At 49.0% G+C, this 14900-nt stretch overlaps 1 long non-coding RNA gene across 3 annotated transcripts in view; it reads left to right on the top strand.

The window, feature by feature from the left end:
- LOC145532394 (uncharacterized) overlaps nt 1-14900 on the top strand; it is a 115270-nt gene that overhangs the window by 77140 nt on the left and 23230 nt on the right. For all 3 annotated transcript variants that reach the window (XR_014073190.1, XR_014073189.1, XR_014073191.1), the window contains 3 exons: nt 440-559; nt 12498-13110; nt 13536-13903. This is a non-coding gene — a long non-coding RNA (uncharacterized LOC145532394). The remainder of the gene's footprint in view (nt 1-439; nt 560-12497; nt 13111-13535; nt 13904-14900) is intronic.

Raw genomic sequence — 14900 nt, 5'->3', positions numbered from 1 at the left:
CTGGAGGAGATTCACAAATTAGGGGACTTTTTGACTGGTCTCTGTAGTCATCAAGGTGTGTGAATAGCAGTGTACACTCACCTTGTGCTGTTTGACTGTCTTATAAAGGAATAGAAGTACCCCAAATGAGATAGAGTAAAACCCTGAATTAGGCTATTTAGAACCGTGCATGTCTAAATACTTGGTTAGTGTCACGTCAATTCCTAAGGCTGGAGGAAGTACTGTAAGCTGATGGTTAAGAAAAGAAGCTGCCGTCAGACGGCCGGGATGTGCAGCATGGCACCTCCGCGTGCTAGCTTGTGATTTCGGACAACTTGTCCAACCTCCCTCTGTGCCTCACTTTTGAGATCTGAAAAATGGGAAGAACAATTGTTCCTAGCCCACTGGCACTTTGTAAGGTTTAAATAACTTATAAGCGTTTTTGCTTTTCCTTTAATAGATATTCGCTGAAAGTGTTCTTCAAACTGCAGGCTGTGCCCTGCCAGTAGGTGGTGAGAGGCAGCAGCGGGTCGCAACCAGCACTTTCTTCATGAAACCAAGCACACAGCACGTGGGAAGGGTAAGTACTGTTTACAGAAGTTCTGATGAATATGTATGTGCGGTGTATATATGTGTGGGTGCTTGTGTGCATGCTAGCTGTCAGTGTAAACATATTTCTTTTAGGGAGTCGAGTTTTTTGAAAATGTGAAAATCTTGCCATCAAACAATCTAAAATCTGAAGACAACCTGAATGCATCGACAGGAGATTGGTTCAATAAATTAAGCCAGGACGTCCCTGATGGTCCAGTGGCTAAGGCTCTGTGCCCCCAGTGTGGGGGGCCCAGGTTCGATCCCTGGTCAGGGAGCGAGATCCCCCATGCCACAACCGAAGCCTGGCACAGCCCAGTAAATAAATAAATATTTACAATTAATTAATTAAGCTACATCCTTACAATGGATTATCAGGCAGTCATTCATAAGAAAGAGGTCAGCTTCCCTGTGCTGATTTATATAACAGACACCCAGAAACATTACTCAGTGAAGAGTAATTTGGCCTTTTGCATTGCAGGGTGTATTTGTTACAGTGCTATATAGATAAAGAAAAAGGGCTTTATTGTGTGTGTGTGTCTCACTATGTCAGATCTCAGTCCACTGTCAGACCCTGGGTTAATGGAGTCTGTCCTCCCTGGAGCTCAGGGATGGGCACCCCTCTCCCTCCAGTCGAGCAGCCAGAAGTCTTGAATCCACCTCTCGCTGACTCGCCTCCGTGTCTCGCTCACATTAAGGACCCAAGTCCATTCTTTCAGCTTCCTTGTGAGGCCTCAATCCCTGTTCCAAACTACTGTCGTCTCTCTCCTGGGCAACCAAACTCAACTAGTCTCCCTGTCGGCTCCTAACTAGCCCCTTCAGTCACCTAACTAGTCTCAGTGCATGCACTCTTGCCTCCATCTCCGCGTCTTCCCAGTGTAGCCAGACCACGCCCCTCCCCACCTGGCTTCAATTCCTGCCATGGAAGTCTTCCCCACGCTCTTGGGACAAAAACCCCAAATTCTTTTCAATACAATGACCTACTTTCTTGCAGATGCTGTAACAAAGTATAAGAAACTAGGCAGCTTAGAGCAACAGAAAGGTATTGCCGCAGAGTTCTGGAGCCTAGAAGTCCAAAGCGCAGTGCTAGCAGGGCAGGGCCGCTCTGAGCGCTGTGCAGAGGGCCCTCCTTGGCTCTCCCCAGCTGGCCTCCCCTCCTGGAAGACCTCGGCCCTCGGGCGCGTCACGCCAGCCTCCTCCTGCGTCATCGCACGGTCTGCCCTGTGTGTGTCTGTGGCTTTGGTGCCAACCCACCCTGCTCCAGTACGACCTCGTCTTAACTAATTACACCCGCAACAGCCCCGCTTCCAAATAAAGCCATATTCTGAGATGCGGTGGCATTAGTGGTAAAGACCATACAGAAGGCGGAGCACCGAAGAACAGCGGTGTGGAGCAGACTCTTGAGCGCCCCTCGGACCGCAAGGAGAGCCAACCAGTCCACCCTAAAGGAGATCAGTCCTGAACGTTCATTGGAAGGACTGACGCTGAAGCTGAAACTCCAGTACTTCCGCCACCTGATGCAAAGAGCTGACCCAATGGAAAAGACCCCGATGCTGGGAAAGACTGAGGGCAGGAGAAGGGGACGACAGGGGAGGACATGGTTGGATCGCATCACCGACTCCATGGGCGTGAGTTTGAGCAAACTCAGGGAGACAGTGAAGGACAGGGAAGCCTGGCGTGCTGCAGTCCATGGGGTCGCAAAGAGTCGGACACGACGGAGGGATGAACAGCAACAAGCAGTAAAGAATCCACCTGCCAGTTCAGGAGACACAAAAGACGTGGGTTCGATCCTGGGTCAGGAAGGTCACCTGGAGAAGGGTATGGCAACGCACTCCAGTATTTCTCGCCTGTGAAATCCCACGGACAGAGGAGCCTGGCAGGCTATGGGGTTGCAAAGAGTCGTACGCAACTGAGTGACTGAGCACCCACAGGACATCAAGAATCTTTTTTTAAGACTTTTTTATGTGGACCATTTTTAAAGTCTTTATTGAGTTTGTTACAACACTGCTTCTGTTTCATGTGTTTTGGGGTTTCTGGTGGTGAGGCGTGTGGGATCTCAGCTCCTGGACCAGGGGTCGAACCACACCCCCTGCATTGGAAGGTGACGTCTTAGCCGATGAACCTCCCGGGAAGTCCTCAATGTATCTTTTTGAAGGGACACGTTTTAACCAGTAACCTTAGAACCTGAGAGACCCGTCCTGGCCGGGCGCCTGCCTCCCTCTTGGGGCTCCTCTCTCCACTCTGGCTCATCTTTTGGTTCCATCACACAGGCCTTTTCCCCAGGTCACTTCCTGCCAGAGTCACTGCTCGGGTTCTGCTGTCCCCTGATTAGAATGCTCTCTCGTTCCCCCTCTCCACCCTCCACTCCCATCTCACCTCCAGATTTGGACTCTGAGATGCCTTCCTTGAATGCCCCTACCCCACCCAGGACCAAGCCAGATTCTTCGGGTTATGGATAATTTCATAACAGCACTCACTTCTCACACTTGTCCCAGCTGCAGCTTCTCGTTCATCTGTTTGTTTGTTGAAAGTCTTCTCCCCCACAAAGCTGTCAGCTCTTGGAAGGAATGAGCTGGACCATAGCTTTTTATCCCCACGTCTCAGCCGAGTACAGCGCTCTGTGGCTGTCCAACGCCGTGTCGGTGCGTGGACGGGCAGATGGGTTAGTGAGGAAGGGACACAGATTTTTCTAAGCTTTGGTTCATAAATATGGCATATTTTTATTGATATCCCTCTTTTCTAAACATTTCTTATAAAAAGAACTATGCAATAGGTGGTCCTTTGTGCCTGGCTTTTTACACTTGGCATGTTTTCTTTTTAAAGGCTCTAGGGTGTTCGGGCTTCAGAAGTTGCTCCACAGCAGGTGGGATCTCCCCAGACCAGGGATCGAACCCATGTCCCCTGCACTGACAGGCAGGTTCTTAACCGCTGGACCGCCAGGGCAGTCCGGCATGACGCTTCCTGGTGCTCTGGCTGCCCTGGGCGCTCACTGCTGCAGTGAGCGGGGGCTACTCTTCATTGCGGCACGTGGGTTTCTCGTTGCTTCCCTGGCGGCTCCGCTGGTAAAGAATCCGCCTGGGATGCTGGAGACCCTGGCTCCATTCCTGGGTCGGGAAGATCCGCTGGAGGAGCGATAGGCTGCCCACTCCAGTAATCCTGCCTGGGAAATGCCATGGACAGAGAAGCCTGGTGGGCTACAGTGTCTACCCACTCCAGTATTTTGGGGCTTCCCTGATGGCTCAGCTGGTAAAGAATCTGCCTTCAGTCTGGGAGACCTGGGTTCGATGCCTGGGTTGGAGAGATCCCCTGGAGAAGGGAACAGCTACCTATGCCAGTATTCTGGCCTAGAGAATTCCATGGACTGTATAGTCCATGGGGTCGCAAGGAGTCAGACACGACCGAGCGACTTTCATTCTCCTGTTGCAGCTCCCAGGCCCTAGAGCACAGACTCGGCAGCTGTGGTGCACGGGCTCGGTCGCTCCAAGGCACGTGGGATCCTCCCGGATCACGGATCAAACCTGTGTCCTCCGCACAGGCAGGCGAATCCTTTAGCACTGAGTCACCGGGGCAGCCCCCAGCATCTGTTTCCAAGGTTCTTCCATGTTATAGCATTGTCGTACTTGATTCTTCTCTATTTCCAAATAATACTCCGTAATGTGCGTAGCCCACACTTTGTCCATCCATCAGCTGATGGACGTTTGGCTTGCTTTCTCTTTGTGCCTCTATGAGCAGTGCTGCTATGAGCCTTTGAGTGCAGGCTTTTGTGTGGACGTATGTTTTCAGCTCTCTTGAGTCTGTATCTAGGAGTGGAATGGGTGGGTCACATGGTAACTCTGTATTTAATTTTTGAAAAGTGTCCAAACTATTTCAAAATAGCTGCACCATTTTATATTCCCACTAGCAACATATAAGGGTTCCTTTCCAATTTCTCCACATCCTCACCAACACTTGTTATGTCCATCTTTTTTTATTACAGCCATTCTAATGGGTCTGGCTTTTTTTTAATTTTCTGTCCAACACCCTGACAGATGGGCTTCATTTTTTGTGGTTCTCCATCTGAGACACTCATGAAAGCTACAGTATAGCTCCTCAGAAAAATGTACATGTGCATATTTTAAAAGTGCCTATAATTTCAAACATTTCCTAGACCTCTCTCTGGACTGTAGCCTGTCAGGTTCCTCTGTCCATGGAATTCTCCAGGCCAGAATACTGGAGAGCATAGCCATTCCCTTTTCCAGAGGATCTTCCCAACCCAGGGATAGAACTGAGGTCTCTTGCATTGCAGGCAGATTCTTTACCGTGTGAGCCACCAGGGAAGCCTGTAGACCTCTCCAGAAATCATCTATCTATTAGCTAGTGGGGCTTCCCAGTTAGCACCAGTGGTAAAGAACCTGCCTGTCAATGCAGGAGACATAAGAGACGCGGGCTCGATCCCAGGGTTGGGAAGATCCCCTGGAGGAGGGTATGGCCACCCACTCTAGTATTCTTGTCTGGAGGATCCTGTGGACAGAGGTTAATTCAGTCACAGACATAAAGAGATGCAGAATGCTGAGCCCCAGTGGCTTGCTCAAGGTGACCAGTTAGTCAAAAAGGCAGAAGAGGGACTTCTGTGGTGGTCCAGCCGTGAGGACTCTGCCCTTCCCGTGCAGGTGGTGCGGGCTCGACCCCCAGCTGGGAACTAAGAGCCCATGTGCTGTGCTACCAAAAAAAAGAAAGAAGGCCAGGCTGAAGGACTCGAGCTCCAAAACAGTGCTGTGGGCTCCTATCTAGACACAGCCTTAGCTGAACCGTGCAACCTCTTTGGAATTATTTATACATGAGTGTCCTCCTCTGTGGGCTTCCCAGGCAGCGCTAGTAGTAAAGAACCCGCCTTCCAACGCAGGAGACCTAAGAGACACGGGTTCCATCCCTGGGTCAGGGAGATCCCCTGGAGGAGGGGATGGCAACCCACTGCAGTGTTCTTGCCTGGAGCATCCCATGGACAGAGGAGCCTGGCGGGCTATAGTCCATGCGGTCGCAAGAGTTAGACACAGCTGAGTGACTGAGTGCGCACACACACACACACACACACATCCTCCTCCATACAAGGAGGAAAACAGAACCTCCCTCAAGTTGGTATTGTTGAAAGGACTAAAGAAAATAATGTGTGCTGTGCTGGCACGAGGTGATCTTCATACTAGTGTAGTGCAGTCTGTTCCCCTGATGACCAGGGCTGTTGGTTTATAGCAGTGGCAGCCACAGGTCAAATTTAAACGTATATTTTTCTTTGGCCCACAGAGCATTTTTGTAAATAGGAACATTTCTTGTTTTAAAATGTGTATTTTGGAGCTTCCTTGGCCGTCTGAAGGTTAGGACTGCGCTCTCCCAATGCAGAGGACATGAGTTCAATCCTTGCTTGGGGAACTGAGATCCTTCGATGCTGCGTGGCGCAGCCAAAACCAAAACACAAAAAACCTTTAATATGTATGTTTTCGACTTCCACTGATAAATTAGACCTGACGAAATTGGAATCATATTTTCAATTGGCACAAGCACGCAGAGCCGAGGAGCAGCTGCCACTTTAACATCTCCTGTTTTCCGCAGTCACCAGCCCTCCCTATTGCATCACACTTGGCCCGAAGCCCTCGGATCTCACCCTTGTTGGCAACCGAGTTTGTCTGGATCCCAGCTGGAAACAGTTACCACCCTGAAATAGAGTAGGTGTCCACGGAGAGTTGCACAAAGGGAGGATTTCAAAGATGCGAGCAGGGTTAAGAGAGAAGCACCGAGATGGTGACGCGCTGAGGCCAGTCCTGTGAACATGGAGCCGATGCTGCCCAAGCTCGGAAGCGGCGGAGGCGCGGTGCGGCTCCCGCACCTGAGGGGCTCTGTCCCTCCGCAGGAGGAAGCCGCTGGCCTGGAGCAGGGAGGAAATTAGGGAAGGAGACGCCCCCAGCCTCAGCTTGCTCCTCCCGCTTCTTCCACAGCCGCCTTCCATTGGCTACACCCGAGCAGAAAGGAGAGAGCTGCCGAGACAGGCGCCCACAGAGCGGGGAGGGACGGCCGAAGGGTGAATGGAGGGCAAGAAAGGAAAAATACTTCGCGTATTTTCTTCGATGCTTGAAATTTTCTTATTATTATCCTTAGTTATTAATAACATTGCATCAACTCCCCCTCTTCATTACTCATATTTCACACCCAGTTCCTCTAGATTTTCAGACCATTTCCGTTCAGCGATGTAGAACTGAACACCTTTGTTTCTCCAGCTGAACTCCATTCATATTATCATCATCCACCTGATAATTGTGTCTAATTGTTGTCCAGATTGCCACTGCCCACAGAAGACAGGAACTAACTTACTCATCTTGAGAACCCACACCTAGCACTCTGTCAGACATATGATAACTATTAAAAACCCCAAGATCGTGGGTGGATTTCCATGTATTGTTCCATTGTCCATGTATAGTTTATTACTATAAAGGGGACACCTGAAAAGTGAGGGTGGGAAAAAAGTCATCACCAACTATTCTCATGTACATCCTTGTTTCAAAGAAGTGAACAATCATTCACCAGATCAACAAAATAACAATAGTAACAGTAATAGCATTAATAATGAATATTTTTGAGTACTTACCATCTGCCAGTTACTTTATACATGTGTTGTCATATTGAAGTCTTTCAACAATACCATTAAGCCATGTAATATTTTTATTCCAATTTTGAAGGGGAGAAAACTGAAGTATATAGAGAGTAATTATCTAAGGTCAGTATTAGAGTCATGACTGACCATCAGATCTGGATGGACAAGGTCTTGAATAAAAAATACTGCCTCATCATGGTTCAAATAGTCGTAACTTTCTGTGTCACATCTAGTATTTGTAAGCTGCACTATATGTCTGTTATCAACATGTATCAGAATTTTACTTATGCAGGAAATAGAGACTCAATTTCAACATCGCCTTAAGTATATATAAAGGTTGTTTCTTTCATATAACAGGTTCAGAGGTCAGCTGCTGCAGGCTTTGTTTCATTGGCTTACAGATGTAGAGGCTAAGGTTTCTGACATGTTCGTGGACTTAACCTCTTAATCACAAAATGGCCACATTAGCTCCAGCCATCATTCCCATGTTCCAGGAATGAAAAGAGAGAAAGGTCAAATGCAAAATAGCCTCTGCTAGTTAGATGAGTCCTCTTTACAGAGCATTCCCAGATGCCTCATTTATATTTTCTGCTCTCACTTTAAGAATGACTCCTTTTGGCAAGAGAGACTGGGATATAGATATACTGAACAGGAGACCTTGCTAGCCTCAACAGTATAAAGGTCTGATCTTAAAGAGGAGAGAGGAATGGGTGGTGGAGAGGAAGTTAGCATTCTCTGCTACACTTCAAGTATCTCTTTATACCTAGCCATTCATATCTGTGTCTTTAAATACTTACGCTTTACTCCATACTGAATCACTTTGGTCGTGTCTGACTCTTTGCAATCCCATGGACTGTAGCCCGCCAGGTTCCTCTGTCCATGGGATTTCCCAGGCAAGAATACTGGAGTGGGTTGCCATTTCCTCCTCCAGGAGCTAACAAGCAAGCCCCCTGCCTGCTTTTGTAAATAAAGCTTTATTGGCAAACAGCCACGCTCACTTGTCTGTTGTCTATGATGGCTGCTTTCACACCACCAGGGCAGAGTTTAGTCATTGCAGTGGAGACCATCTGGCCCTTCACAGAAGAAGTTTGCCAACCCCTGCTTTACAGTCTCCCTTCTTCTTTTTGGAGAAACACACTGTACTTCACAATGACTCCTGTGCTGAACTGCAAAGTGACAGGTGAGCCAGTAAGCGGTCCCCCACCACGGCTTCGGAGTCGTCACTCCTGCTGCAGCGCCGATGAACAAAGAACAGTCAAGGAGCGTCTGAGACGCACAGGCATCTACAGGGGCATCTGCTCCGAGGGCTGAGCGATCCGCTGTCCTCCAGCATCTCTCATGACAATGGCAATCACTGGCGCTAAAGAGCAAACACTTTCTGCCTCCAGATGCTCACAGACGATGTCGGGGACCGAGACACGGGAACAATCTAAAATCACCCTGCTTTGTATGCTCTGGAAATAGTCTCATTCAAAGGCAACTTCGTATTTGTTGGAATAATTACAAGTCTGATAAGTGCAAATTATCTGAGGGATAATTTCCAAGAAGAATTATGCGCAAGTCCTAGAGTATTGGTGGAAGGAAATTTTATAGCAAATCTCTATAGGTTGAGACAAATCAAAAATATTTATGTACCTACAGGCACATAAAAATCTGCACGCCACTCTTTCATTCAGTCCTCAATACAGGGCAAACATGTGTTTGCAATGGATTTGCACCTGAATAACTCATAGATCAAAATATTTCTGTTTGCCAGCTCACTGGCATCGTCGTGTGGCTATACCATATACCCTCAATGTGATAGCTCTGAAATTGTGTTTCTTGAACAATTTTTAGTTTGAGAGGAAATGCACAATATATCAAATTTGTGATCAGATATTTTTAATATTTTATGTCACATTATCTTAACATTCATACCATTCAAATTCTTATCATGTTGATCACATTGTATTTAATTTGAATTTATGGCTCCCAGAAAAACAGAGGATATGAATACCAGTCTGGAATGCTTTGGTTTGAATGACTTGCTCATATATCACACGACTTCTCAAATATGGCACCTCTGACATTTGGGGCTGGAAAAGTCCTGTGTGCTGAACAGTGTCAGCAGCGTCCCTGGCTTCTACACACCCGCTGCCAGCACTGGATCCCCCTCCACCCCTCATGACAACCAAGGATGTCAGCAGACATTGTCAAATTGTCCAGGAGGCAGCATCGCCCCTGGTAGAGAATCAGAGCTATCGTATATTCCAGAGCATTTGTTGCGGACCCATATCCAGATTCTCTAATATTTACTAGCTGTGGGGGCTTAAGCATAATTTAACCACCTCTTAAATCAGGCCTCAGTTTTTTTCTCTGCAACATATACATAGTAGGAGTTTAACTTCATAAGATCGCAGAATGAGAGAGTTCCTTAGTGGTCTAGTGGTTAAGAATCTGCCTTCCAATGTAGGGGACACAGGTTTGATCCCAGGTCAGGGAACTAAGATCCCACATGCTGTATGGCAATGAAGCTCTTACAACCTAGAGCCCACGCCCCGCAACGGAGAGGCCCACGTACCGCAGAGACTGAGCTCACGTGTGCTGGAGCCCTCGCGGCCACTGGAGAGAAGCAAGCATGTTGCAACAAAGAACCTGCATGCTGCAACCAAGACCCGATGCAGCCAAAATAAATAAACATGGGGGAAAACAAGGATTGCAGACTGAAACAACAATGCACATAAAGCAGTAGGTTCTCGAGACACGGCAGGTGTTCCAGTTTCATTATCATTACTGATTATCAATGTATCTACTGGTGGCAGAGTCCTTGCTCTGGGCTTTGAAGAATAGACTTGTGAACAGCATAGACAATTACTCCAACCTGAGACTGGTGTAAAAAAGCTTGGGAGCTGATGAAATAAAGTCTTTCTTTCCAAGTAAAACGAAAAATTGGATTTCACAAGCCACCAAAATGTCTTAAAGAACATCTTAAAAAACTATCAAGCAGAACAGTCTCTTCTTCTATTGGTGAACAGAGGAAAAGGCAAGGAGACATCTTTCTTCAAGGCCAGATCGGCCTGGAGACTAACGTGAGAGCTTTAAGGGAAAGGCCCAAGCTTCTGCGAAAGCCCCTCGAATGAGCAGGAGGTATGCTGGTTGCTGCACTCTCCTGAAGCCTGGGAGGAATGAAGTGTTGGCTCTTAAGAGAAAGATGATGCAGAAATGACTATACATGTAATAGAGTAAATGTAGTCAGGCAGATGGCTACCAACCCCAATTACTTTCAAGTCATTTCTCAACTACATAAACTGTGTTGGTACAATTGCCTGCCTCTCTGGTCTCAGGAGACTGTTATTGCCAGATTAGCTATTTGGAGCCTGCCCTCTTGCCTCTGTTCTCCGGGAGAATGAAGCCTCTTCTTGAACGTGGCCCTCCCCCTAAAAATGCCAGAGCTTGAGAGTAGGTGCTACCCCCTCTCAAGTGTTGACTGGGAAAGTCCAGCGAGCTTCGCTGTTCCTTTTCTCTAAAATGTGCACAGAACTCCTGGAAGCTATTCTTCAGATCTACTCCCACACACACGGAATAGTGGACAAGGCTGCTTATTGCAGCACTGCTTGTCAGAGCAAAGGGGTGGAAATGATTTAACTCTCATCCATGGGAGACAGGTTACGTGAGTCAAAATGGAATACTATGCTGCAATAAAAAAAGAATGAGGAAGTACTGACTTCACTGATATGATGCAATCTCCAAAATACACTGTGAAATAAAAGCAGACAAAAATACGGCACACAGCACAGAAATTGCTTGCATATTCACAGAATTACTCTGGAAATACCCAGGAGAAGTTTGTAAAATAGGTTTTTCTTCTAAGCAAGAACTAGGTCACTTGAAACAGGATTAGAAGGAGATTCAATACCCTTTTTTACCTTATGTATCATGGCAAATATTGGTTTTTTTTAAACAGATAGGGTATTTAAAAGGTTAAATAATATACCTCCAAAATAAAATATGTAATTATCATATTAATGTATCTTTCCAACATTTTTTAAATTGAAGTATAGTTGATTTACAAGGTTGTGCCCATCTCTGCTGTACAGCAAACTGACTCAGTTACACACGTATAGACATTCTACTTCTATCGTTTTATTTATTTTTGGCCCCACTGGTCCCTGTTGCTGTGCGCGAGGCTCTTCTCTAGTTGCAGCGAGCAGGGGCTCTCTTCCTGGTGCTGTGGGGCTCCCCGTGTTGCAGACAGGCTCTAGGTCCGCGGGCTGCAGGAGTCGGGCGCGCAGGCTCAGTGGTTGCAGCCCGCAGGCTCTCGAGTGCCGTCTCGGTAGTTGTAGCTCACAGGCTTAGTTGCTTTGCGGCCCATGGAATCCTCCCCGGCCAGGGATTGAACCTGTGTCCCCTGCACTGGCAGGCGGATTCTTAGCCACTGCCTCACCGGGGAGGTCCCACATGCCTGTTTTTGTATGTTCTTTTCCATTCTGGTTTATCACAGGATATTGAATGTGGTTCCTCACTGTGCTGTACCGTAGGGCCTTGTTGCTCTTCCACCCTGTATATAAGTCTACCTGTGCTAACCCCAAACGCCCAGTCCTCCCCTCCCTCGAGGATGCTGCAACTTGGGTTTCAGGCTCCCGCTTCAGTGTGTACTCACAAGAGTCTGTTTTGTAAATTAGGCGAGTTCCTTAGTCTCCCTCAGGCTTGTTCTCCTCATCCATTAAATGGGAATAACATTACCTACCGCGAGCTTTGAAACTCTTACCTGAGGTCATGGAGTCTAGAAGAGTTCAGTCTATGGAAGGTTTTTTTGTTTGTTGTGTATAAACCTGTTCCCACCTGTGGCTAGAAAAGGGGAAGGTAGCCTAGGCGGAAAGTCACTAGCATGATGCAGAAAAGACTCAGAGTTAAACTCGCTGAGGTGCAAGGGAACTCTATCCAAGCTCCTGGGATAAACCATAATGGAAAAGAAGATTTAAAAGAACAATGTATGTGTGTGTAAAACTGAGTCACTTGGCTGTACAGCAGAGATTGACACAGCATTGTAAATCAACCATACTTCAATTAAGTGAATTAATTCATTAAAATGCAAAAAAAAAAATTCTAGCTGAGTTGTTTTCTGTCACTAGCTGTGATAGAACCAGTCTGTTACAGACGGACACTTAAAAGGCAGTAGGAGCTAAGTGCTAGAAAGATGAACCAATAAAGCAAAGACAGATAAAACACCAGCTCCACTTCTCACTGGATTCAGCAACCATAAAGTGAATCAAATTCCTATAAAAGTTTCACAGGACTGACTTGATTTCTGTACTTTGCTCCTCAAAAACAGCTAACAGCCAACAGACCGCCTGACCCGGACCAGCCACACGGAAAGCCGTCCGGGGCCTCAGGAGAAGCTGAAGCCCTGCGTGTGGGTCGTGTGCTTGGTTCCGTCCTGCAGAGAGGCTCTCATGGGTGTTGGACGAGAACGTCCAGGGCCACAAACCCTGAAGGCCACGGGCGCAGACAGCACTGCAGACGGCTGGGGGTAAGGAGGAAGCCGGGTGCTCGGTAAGTGGCCATCGCGTGAATGAGCGAACCTTATAGACTGAGCGGGTGAAGGGGCAGGGCCCCGGGGAGGGCGGGGAGGCGAGCGCATCCTGGTTTGGGCCGGTCAGGGCGGGAGTCCTGGCCCGACGTCGGTCCCCCGAGGCTCTCGGCTCACCCGGGCCCACCGTCAGCCCGCGCGGACCCAGCTCGGCACTGCCGACCTTGGCGGTGGCCCGCTCTCTGCTGGGGGCCGACCTGTGCCTCCTGGGATGGCCAGCGGCACCCCCGGTCTCAACCCACCGGAGGCCAGAAACATCCCCCCCCCCCCCCGGCGCTGGCACGACCTGACTGTCTCCAGACTTCGCCAAGCATCCCCGGGGGCAGAAACCCATTTCTAGAAGCACAGCGCTGAGGTAAGCTGCCCCTCTGGTGTCCCCGCCTCTGAGACCCGGGGGGTCCTGGTTCCCGTTTCTCTGAGTGGATCTGGGACTTGCCGCAACATCCTCCCTGAGCCTTCCGGAGCCAGACGGGGACCCCCGTGTTTCCCGGCGGAGCCCCTTTCCAGGGTGGGGTCTGTGGAGCTGGAGGTCGTGCATGGGTGTCACACGCGCGCACAGGACACACATTTGCGGGGCGATGGTCCTTAATCCAGCTGCATTATTCTGGAAATGAGGGCGCCAAGGCGCAGGGGCTCAGTGACTAGCCCAAGTATACAGCGGCTAGCTGGGGAGGAAGTCGATGGTTATTTCCAACCCGAACTAGCTGTAGGCATGCTGACACATGATACATTTTTGATTGGACAAAGGGCGTTCCTTTTGTCCCCCTTGACCTCAAGCAGACTAAGTGATGGGGTCAAGCGCCCACGGCCCGCAGCCCCGTCCAGCCTGCTCCCCGGGGCCCCCTGCTCTGCCAGCGGCCTGGGAGAGGCAGGGTGTCCCTCTGCCTGCCGCCGCCAGGCTGGACGTACTGAGGACCTCCGTGGAACTTCAGGGACAGGAGAGAGAGACAGACAGAGGGAGAGAAACGAGTTCACAGGGAACGAGGCAGGCAGCTGAGCCGACTCCGCGAGGCCGTGTTTTTGCACCAAACAATCTCCAGCGTGATGGGTCAGTCTGTTTCTAAATCAGCCCGATGGGTCAGTCTGTTTCTAAATCAGCCCGTCACGCGCCCTGTGCTGTCCTCACCAAGGCCTCGCTCGCCTTGAAGGTGAGTCAGAGCTGGCCCGGACCGTGGGGATCGGGGCTGTGTGTCAGATGGAGCCCTGGAGGGCTGGGTGGGGCGGAGGTGGGCTCCCGGGAACTGCTGAGATGCCTGCGGCTCCAGAGCGCAGGTCGCGCCTCTGGCTGCAGAGGCGGCAGCCAAGCGTTTGTCCGGACGACTCTGGGCAGTGGTGGTGGGCGGGCAGCCAGGCATCGCTTGGCCATTCAGTACGTTTTTATTGAGCATCTACTATGCCAGGCACTGTTCTAAGAGCCGGAATACAGTCAGGGTCAGTCCTCACTCTCCTGGAATTCGTCCGTAAGGCCTGGAGACAGACAATAAATAGATCAGTACCTAAGGTATAAGGTGAATGATAATTCATGAGATCAGTATACAGCTGAGTGGATGGCCGGAGAGTCACAGCCACGGATGCCCTTAGACAGAGGAGATGGGGAAGACCTACAGGAGGAAGGAGGTTTGAAGTTGTTCAGTGTTTTGGGTGAAACTGTGAAACACACTTTTGAAGGGTGGGGGAGGGCTGAAACAGATTCTTGGACACCAGTGTTCATTGCACACTATTCACAGTAGCCAAAAGGTGGAAACAACCCCGTGGTGAATGCATAAACATGGTGTATAGGACAATGGAATATTATTCAGCCTTGAAAATGAAATTCATGGGAGTTCCCTGGTGGTCCAGTGGTTAGGACATGGTGCTTTCACTTCTGAGGCTTGGGTTCAGTCCCTGGTCAGGGAACTAAGATCCTGCAAGCCACACAGCAAAGCCAAAAAAAAAAGAAGAATTTAATTCAGACGTACAATACAAATGCATTAACCTTGAAGACATTGCGTGTTAAGGGAAATAAGTCAGATGCAAAAGGAGGAATAATGCATGATTCCACCTATGTGAGGGACCTAAAGTAGTTAAATTCATAGAGGCAGAAAGTCATCAGGGCCCAGGGTGTGGTGGAGGGTTGGGTGGGGGATGGACGTTGCTGTCGAATGG

This window comes from Giraffa tippelskirchi, chromosome 13, assembly GCF_054371585.1.
Source record: "Giraffa tippelskirchi isolate mGirTip1 chromosome 13, T2T-mGirTip1v1.2.pri, whole genome shotgun sequence".
NCBI classification, from domain to species: Eukaryota; Metazoa; Chordata; class Mammalia; order Artiodactyla; family Giraffidae; genus Giraffa; species Giraffa tippelskirchi.
The sequence above is the reverse complement of the archived record's forward strand: the minus strand, read 5'-3'. Positions and strand labels throughout refer to the sequence as shown.